Source organism: Salvelinus sp. IW2-2015, unplaced genomic scaffold (assembly GCF_002910315.2).
Source record: "Salvelinus sp. IW2-2015 unplaced genomic scaffold, ASM291031v2 Un_scaffold1405, whole genome shotgun sequence".
Taxonomy (NCBI): Eukaryota; Metazoa; Chordata; class Actinopteri; order Salmoniformes; family Salmonidae; genus Salvelinus; species Salvelinus sp. IW2-2015.
The window spans coordinates 226,236-235,790 of NW_019942888.1; the positions used below are offsets into that span (position 1 = coordinate 226,236).

The 9,555-nt window shown below is 47.8% G+C and overlaps 1 pseudogene; it reads right to left on the reverse strand.

Annotated features, from left to right (window-relative positions):
• Positions 1–9,555, reverse strand: part of LOC112070722 (1-phosphatidylinositol 4,5-bisphosphate phosphodiesterase zeta-1-like) — a 65,069-nt pseudogene that overhangs the window by 53,735 nt on the left and 1,779 nt on the right.

Here is a 9,555-nt window from a genome sequence, read left to right on the forward strand (position 1 = left end):
TCTATGGTTACGAGAGAGCTTGTTCTTGTATTTTACGGTGTGGTGTTATTGTATTTTACACAGGTTAACATGCGGCTATACTTGATTTGGTGCAACGGGGTGTGTTGATGAGGTCATATCTTTTAGAGCAACGACCGCATATAGGTAGAGCGATATTTGATGAGGAATATATCACGAGAGGAGCAACATTTGATAGTGTCTATCTACCAGCTTCACTAACCCGGGCCATGGTAGCTACCACTGACGCAACACCTATTTGAATAGGATATTATCACGCTATAATATATCAAACAAGTCTAGTTCCAGTAGAGGAGGCTCGACAAGGGTGCACTGTCTAGATATAGCGGCTCAGCTATTCGGGTCCACCTACTAGAGACGGGAGAGCGCGCGCACAGCCATCAGTTACGTCTCAGATATGATGAGGTCAGCGCTTAGTGAGTTAGGGGATGGAGTGTATGGCGGAAATCGCCGCATCACGATAAGGGTGCGACATCCCATGCCCATCGCTATCGACGTCCTAAGTCCGACTCCTGGGGATTGTACTCACACCGTGTAGCAATCAACCGGAGACACAGAACAGCCACCAGTCAATAATCACCATCACCTCACATCACGCGACCAAGATCATCGAGAGCACGCAGTGGCATGACCTAAACATAGGCAGACGATATTACAGTTGTTACGCTATGATACACCCCGATCTACCGTAGGAGCCGCAACTATCGGAGAATCACTCAAGATCAACCGCGTATCATTTGAGCCTATGGTTGATTGGCCGGTGTGAGCTTAGCTGACATCATACGAACCAAGAGAGTCGCATATATCATACATCAGATTCATGTATCAGACCAAGCCGATCAGCCCGGCGACGATCCAACGTATCTAGCACTTAACTTCGATTCCATCACTCGTTCTGTTGATACACTCCGGAGCCCCATAGGGGATAAGCCTTCGTCGAGTCCCATCTAACTGTGGAGTGTTATCTGAGCCTTAGAGCGAGTCATCGCTATAGGTTTTACGGTGCCCGCGCACTTGGGGAGCGGGGACGTTGGCAGTTTGCTGGTAACTCTCTGTGGAGTGGGGTGGTGCCTGGGGCAGCGGACGGTTGTGTGGCCACATTTATCAGCTCTGTGCCTGTGTGGCTGGCGGCCCTGGCCGCGAGAATCCGAGAAGAGAAGAAGAGATATCAGAGTAAAATGCATATCCCAATTCCATACCACCTCACCCACCAACCAAATATCACGACACATTAACATTATGCAGGGATAGGGTCAACCGATTTCCAGTCATTTACCGCCTAACCGACCCTCCTTTTACTAGTCATCTACTATTAATTTAATGCATCCTATCACCAAAGTCAACATGCCATCCAGGCCCGCATGGCGGTCCCGGAGGGACCGCGGGATACACCACTAACTACTTCGTAAACTATGCTCAATCCACTACTTCGTAGATGATACAATGTACGTCGACTAGGCGCATCACTGCAGGCATCGCGAGGACTCTATCAAATACACCCACTCACCAACTACGATCCAACTTTAGGCCAGGAATTCCCACTAGCCAACTACAACGAGCACTCCACCAAGCTACTGGAGATAGCCCACCAACCACTTCTTAACTTATTACCATGAGAGGACCTAACCATCGACTTGACCTCATCTACCCGTCGTACAGACCCGCGACACCAACTGAGAGAGCACCTAAATAAACGCCCCCACTACCCTCCATAATATCAGGCAGTCACATGCAGAATTATAATGAGTACATGAGAGAGAGGAGAGACCCGCTTTGGTAGAGAGGTTGGGGTCGATTTATGAGTACACTCACCCGGATACGCTCATGGGTCGCGAGAGGTGCGATGGGCTCCGTCTGTGACTCACGCATGTACCATCACGCGTCTGTTGGTTAACCACATCCGAGCCTCTAATCAGCCTGCAAACCGACGCGGACTTATCACATTAAATCTCACACTGTGAGATCACTACGCATCACCCAGGGCTTTCTGGAGGGCTGATGGGTTAACGGGGCGCCTGGTACACAAAACCGCGGGATCGGACACGTTGGATTCTGCCCGCACCTTACTTCATGATAAATCCACCTATTCGTACCATGGGCACCATGGTGGACTGAGTCTACGGGGGGGGCCGTTGCATCATGCTTCACCGACGCTACGAGTCAATCAAGCTGACCCTGTGAGCTGGCCCATGCATAATGGCAGGATGCGAGGCGACTTGCTAGAGGTCGGTTATCGCGTTATCGGACTTGGAGCGCGTCAGTGCACCTGGGGACGCGCAGGGGAGTTTTGATAAAATGTTCTGCTTGTGACTGTGTCACCATCAACCACCCCCTAACTATCCTTTCGTCCTCACGCAGATCGGAGCGGCGTTGGGCTACACTGCACTTCCCGAGTGTGTGCGGTTACAGGGATCGAACCGAGTGGGAGTGTTCGACTCCTGCCTTTGGTGTGTGTGTGTGTGGGAACCATCACTGCGGAGGGGAGCCTTGCTATGTTTTGAGCCAGTGGTGTGCCTACCATTCATAAACCACCACCACTACTGGCATATATCGAGGGGCGCCTATCACCACCCACCATCCGCGACCGATGGGGGCGGACGCGTTTGCTACCCATCATCGTCTTTGGGTACGTCTGTGTGGTGGTGGGTGGGGGGGGCGTTGATCTGGAGCCATTTAGATTGCACTCCGTATTCACCTAGTGTGACTGGCAGCCTTAAGGTGGGGCCGTACTGCTCTGATCCATTCTTTACGACCAGAACCATTGCAAGTGTGGCCTACGGGTGAGCCGTGCGACCGGGAGCGAGATCTCGTGTGTGGTGTGGTGGGTGCGACCGGGGGAGCCCGTTGACTATATCATTTTGTGACCCTGATGGTCGCGCGACCGCTGGGGGGGGGGCGTTGCTACCTTTGTGACTGCATGTGGGATTGGGTGGCGGGGGGGGCACCAACCAGCCTTGCAATATCACATTCATCCTTTGGTAAATCATCACCACGCTCCGCTGTGGCTGGTGGGTGGGGGTGGGCGTTGCTCTGTTTGGTGTGGGTAAGCTCATTCACCGGTGCGATCCCTACCCATCATCTCATCAATTCAACCGCCACCATCCTCATCAATGCCATCCCACCACGATCATCACCAGCACCTCTCGACCTTAATCCATCATAACCCTCAATGCTCTCCCCTCCTCTTCCTCCTCATTCCAACCTCCCCCTCCTGTCTCACTCAGCCTGTGTTGAGGATCCTTCTGCTGACGCCCTCACGGCCACCGTGTTCCCTTGAGCATTGGAGTTGAGCCAGTTGACCGATGAGGAATGAGACAGACCCGCGCACCAGCCCGCAAGACATGAGCCCGCCAGGATAGACCTATCGTCAGGACCTCAGACGAGGATCCTCACGTTCACAAAGATATGATTACCTGGGGAGGGACACCACAGCACACATATACCCTGGGGAGGGAACAACGAGCATATCCTATATACAATCATCACGCTGGCGAGATGGACAACACACTATTAACCACCCTTCTATTAACCGGTGGGAGGGATAACACATATTACCATGGGGAGGGACCACACAGCATAACCTGGGGAGGGAACAACACATCTTAAAACCCTGGGGAGAACCCACACATTAACCTGGGGAGGGACAACACACATATTAAACCCTGGGGAGGGACAACACCTTTATTAACCTGAGGGAAACCGGGACACACACAACATCTACCTAACTGGCCACGGGGAGGGACAACACATACTTACCCTGGGGGGACAACATATATTCCGGTGGGGGACAACACCTATTACCGGTGGGGAAGGGATAAACACACATTACCTTGGTGAGGACACCCACACACAGAGAGACACACAGAGACACACAACCCGAGACACAGAGAGACACAAGCAGAGACCGCGGCCCCAGAGACAGAGAGAGACAGACACGAACATCCACAACACACTACCGACACACACACACACACACATATACAACACCACACCAACATACAACTGCAGGCGCTTAACCTAAAGATATCTTCAAGTTTTATTCTTCACTAACAGCCGGTGCTCTTGGTGAGACATTTCCTCATCAGGATACACATATACACAATGTATCTCTATATAGTGCACTACTAGTGACCAGAGCCCTATTCCCATATAGTGCACTACTTTAGACCAGAGCCCTATTCCCTATTAGTGCACACTACTTAGACCAGAGCCCTATTCCTTATAGTCACTACTTTAGACCAGAGCCCTATTCCCCTATATTAGTGCACTACTTTAGACCCAGAGCCCTATCTTCCTATCTAGTGGCACTACTTTAGACCAGAGCCCTATTTGCTATATAGTGCCCTACTTTAGACCAGAGCCCTATTCCCTATATAGTACACTACTTTAGACCAGAGCCCTATTCCCTATATAGTACACTACTTTAGACCAGAGCTCTATTCCCTATATAGTGCACTACTTTAGACCAGAGCCCTATTCCCTATATAGTGTACTACTGCAGACCAGGGTTCCATTTGGGACACAGTCAACTGAACTATTTAAACGCTGTTCGTGTGGTGGACCTTTTCAGACGATCTCATCCATTGATTTCCCCGGATGGAGTGTGAGATTGGACAGCCCAGAGGATCTCATCTAAGGCCTAGATTCAATCAGATCAAACGTTAACCACGGCGAAGGCAGACACCTGCATAGCTGATGTTGTTTTGGTGGTGTCGGGAGGTGGAACTGAGCTGGAGCCGTCAAATTGATCGCTGTCACGAAGCCATATCCGTCCCCACTCACGTTGGCCGCTCAGAAGGAGAAAGTGTAGGAATACAGAAATAATTATTAGGCTCAAATTGAAAAATCATTAACCTAATTAATTCATGTTTCTATCATCTTAACGGAGGTGTAGATCACATCGCACATTCCACTGTTCCAACTTGTGAACAAGGCTGTATGGGATTTCGGTTCACGCGACTCCGTGTAGCCAATGTCCGCATTAGGTATACAGTAATGCCAGGAGCCACTTGCGGATTTGACAGCTCTAACGCAGTTCCACCTCTGACATCGCCAAAACAACCGCCATGTGGATGTTGGTTAAAGCGGATCTGATTGAATCGAGCACTAAGTTTATCTATTTTCTTTAATTTAAATATTTTTTTWWTTTTTATTTTTTTAAATCTATTTTCTGTGCTGCAATCTGCAATGAGCAGCGTAATATAAACTCTGTTTCTCTTTCCTCAGTGGAGAAAAGTCACTCAGTCAGACCAGGGGCATATATCTTGTGAGCTGGCTCAGGCACAAGCTTACGACACCGTCTACACTTACTGAACAAGTTTCAGTTCCGTCTGACAGAGTTCAGCTTTGGCAGAGTTCACAAAGCGAAGGGACTTTATTGATCTCCTCTGCTGTAGCTTCAACAGCACAAACTGAGCATTTACTAATATTTGAAAACCGGGAATCTTATTACTTTCACTAAGCTTGTAAACAAATGTTAGCTGTTCTAGCAGGTAACCTGGCAGGTAACCTGGCAGGTAACCTAGGGTGGCAGGTAACCTGGCAGGTAACCTAGGGTGGCAGGTAACCTGGCAGGTAACCTAGGGTGGCAGGTAACCTAGGGTGGCAGGTAACCTAGGGTGGCAGGCAACCTGGCAGGTAACCTAGGGTGGCAAGTAACCTAGCGGTTAAAAGCGTTGGGCCAGTAACTGAAAGGTCACTGGTTTGAATCCCAGAGCCTACTATGTGAAAAATCTGTAATGGCATTTAAACCTAATTGCTCCTGTAAGTCGCTCTGGAAAAGAGCGTCTGCTAAATGACTCAAATGTAAATGTACTGTTTACGTTAGGGCTGGGCAGTTGTCCAGGCTGATTGGTGAGGTCCAGGCTGGTGGACAGCAGTTTTTCCCCCAGGATGGAGGTGAGRTACTGGGCCATGACATCCTGCTGAGTCGGGGTACAGTGGTTCTCCAGGGACAGGATCACTGGGTACGGAGACACCTGGCACAGAATAGTCTCTCTCAAGAGTCTGTCATGCCAGCAAGACACAAGATAAACATACCAGCGATGGAGATCCTGTGTGGCTCAGTTTGGGTTCAATTCCCAAAGGAATCCCATACACGTACTAAAAATATAAACACGTTTCACAGTAAATAGCCCATTGCCAAGCAACCAGAATCAAAGAGACCCCCCTTCAGTGTACAACACCTCTATTAGAGATGGTAGCCAGTGAACTAGTATACCCACACAACACGCCAGGCAGTACAGTAGAACCCTGAGGCAACGTTCTGTTTCCATTACCCTCCTAGACAACACTATGGGACTTATATCAAAGTAAGTGGGTATGTCCTAAAAATGTACACTTTTGTTAGTTCTTTATCTGTGGTGTAGGTCCTACCTCGAAGGCATGCTGCTCCACGGTAGTGATGACGTCCTTGAACAGGATCTTGCTGGTCAGAGTGTGACCATGGTAGACTATAGGCTCAGCACTAGGACCGTCCCAGCAGTCAATCTCCAGACAACGACAACCTCTCCTCAGCGCACTGAGGACACAGAGAGATGGATGGACACAAGATGATTACTAGGAGGAGGACTGAGGACAGTTTACCAGCGACATACCGGGCAACAACTGATAAAGTAGATAATAGACCCAAACCTTATTTCTTTCCTAGTATATCACTCACACTGTTTTACAGGATATGAAAGTTCATTCTGCAGACCGGTCAAAGAAATTATGTTTTCGATTATAATTTGATTTCCAATTTTGCGTTATTCAGTACCAAAACGTTGAATGATTAATGAGTTAATAACCATCATATCAAAATGTATGGCCATTTGAAAGCACAGAAACATAAAGGGAGGATTTCCTTCTGGCACACTAGCTACCATCTGCACAGAAGTCACACTGAACGTAGAGTAATATTGGTTTGATTCATTGTTGGTCTTTGTGTTCTTTACGCTCCTGATTCAGTTCTCCCTTTCCTCCCTTTGCTCCCCTGCCGGGCTAGACACAGAGTCCATCATCTCCCCGTTCTTTAGCTGTGTAAACCAGACCTCCTCTCCCCAGTCACCCCCCTCCAAGTCACCTCCCCTCCCCAGTCACCTCCCCTCCCTAGTCACCCCCCTCCCAGTCACCTCCCCTCCCCAGCCACCTCCCCGTTCTTTAGCTGAGTGAACCAGACCTCCCTAGTCACCTCCCCTCCCCAGTCACCTCCCCTCCCTAGTCACCTCCCCCCCCAGTCAGCTCCCCTCCCTAGTCACCTCCCCTCCTTAGTCACCTCCCCTCCCCAGTCACCTCCCCTCCCCAGTCACCTCCCCTCCCAGTCACCGCCCCGTTCATTAGCTGAGTGAACCAGGCCCACCCATCAGGCCCCCCACCAGACATCCTCCCCAGTCACTCAATTAGAGGGCTTTACTACAGTCTATTACAGACGAGTGGGAGACAGGACTGCATCCAAATGGCACCCTATTCCCTACATAGTGCACTACTTATGACCAGAACCTTCAAAAGTAGTGCACTATATAGGGAATAGGGTGCCATTTGGGATGCAGACATTGTATTAGACAGGAGTGAGAGAGTACTCTATATTATACACAGGGAAAGACAGTATATTACAGCAGAGAGAGAGTACTCTACTGGTCTCAGAGGACCAATAATGGCCTAGTTCTGCTGCCATCAGCCCCTTCTCACTCAGTTCACCTCCTTTTTGTCCTTTAGTTAGCGGATGGAGAGGCTGCATTACTGAATATGAAGGAGAGACTAAGAGAGCAGACACTGCGGTTTGAGAGGAGAGGTTTAATCTTTAAAGAACGGCAGTGGATATACAACCAGCAGAAGCCATTTCTTAACTAGTTGTATTACCTGACATAGGCAGTTGTTATTACCTGACAATAGGCAGTTGTTATTACCTGACATAGGTAGTGTTATTACCTGACATAGGCAGTTGTTAATTACCTGACATAGGTAGTGTAATTACCTGACATAGGTAGTGTTATTACCTGACATAGGCAGTTGTTATTACCTGACATAGGCAGTTGTAATTACCTGACATAGGTAGTGTTATTACCTGACATAGGCAGTTTTATTACCTGACATAGGCAGTTGTAATTACCTGACATAGGTAGTGTTTACCTGACATAGGCATTGTAATACCTGACATAGGTAGTGTTATTACCTGACATAGGTAGTGTTATTACCTGACATAGGCAGTTGTAATTACCTGACAAAGGTAGTGTATTACCTGACATAGCAGTTGTATACACTGACTAGGCAGTTGTAATTACCTGACATAGGCAGTTGTAATTACCTGACATAGGCAGTTTTAATACCTGACATATGTAGTGTTATTACCTGACATAGGTAGTGTTATTACCTGACAGGCATTGTATACCTGACATAGGCAGTTGTAATTACCTGACATAGGTAATGTTATTACCTGACATAGGCAGTTGTAATTACCTGACATAGGCAGTTGTAATTACCTGACATAGGCAGTTGTAATTACCTGACATAGGTAGTGTTATTACCTGACATAGGCAGTTGTAATTACCTGACATAGGTAGTGTTATTACCTGACATAGGTAGTGTTACTACCTGACATAGGCAGTTGTAATTACCTGACATAGGCGTCCAGGGTGCTCTTGCCGACCAGCTGGTCCCCGGTGAGGTAGGTGTTGTGAGAAGACGAGATGAAGTAGTGACACAGAGGCTGGTCCATATCCTGGTACACAGACGTGTGTATCTGGTCAAACACACTACAGTCTTTAGACTCCATGTATCTGTAGAATCCCTCGAATGTCATGGTTCTGTTCTCTCTAGCTGCCAGGGATACGTAGAGGTTGAGTTTAAAAAAAAAAATCTACAGAAAACAATCACTCAGTTGGATGTACTACTTTACTTGCATATGTACCTTGAGGACGTGAGGAGAGAAGGAAGTATTTGGAAGGTAAAAATCTGTCTTTCTGCCCCTGAGCAAGGCAATTAACCCCTTGTTCCCCGGTAGGTTGTCATTGTAAATAAGAATTTATTCTTAACTGACTTGCCTAGTTAAATAAAGGTTAAATAAATAAAAAAATGTGACAATTAAGAAAGTGTCTTGTTGTGCTAGTCCACTGATGAGCTTGACTGTCTTCGTTTTATTTCCTGTCTCGTCATGTCAGACGGATGCCTCTATGCCTGTCGCATCGTGGCATTTCTATGGTGCTGTTTGTATAGCGGCAGGAGATGCTAAAAAGACTTGTGTCTGTTCTAATCTGAAACAAGTGGTGTCATCACATGTGACTCAGCTGAGGCTAACAAAATGCCTGGTAGGGGTACAGTCATACATAACTACTGTACAGTCGTGGCCAAAMGTTTTGAGAATGACACAAATATTAATTTTCACAAAGTCTGCTGCCTCAGTTTGTATGATGGCAATTTGCATATACTCCAGAATGTTATGAAGAGTGATCAGATGAATTGCAATTAATTGCAAATTCCCTATTTGCCATGCMAATGAACTGAATCCCCCAAAAACATTTCCACTGCATTTCAGCTCTGTCACAAAAGGACCAGCTGACA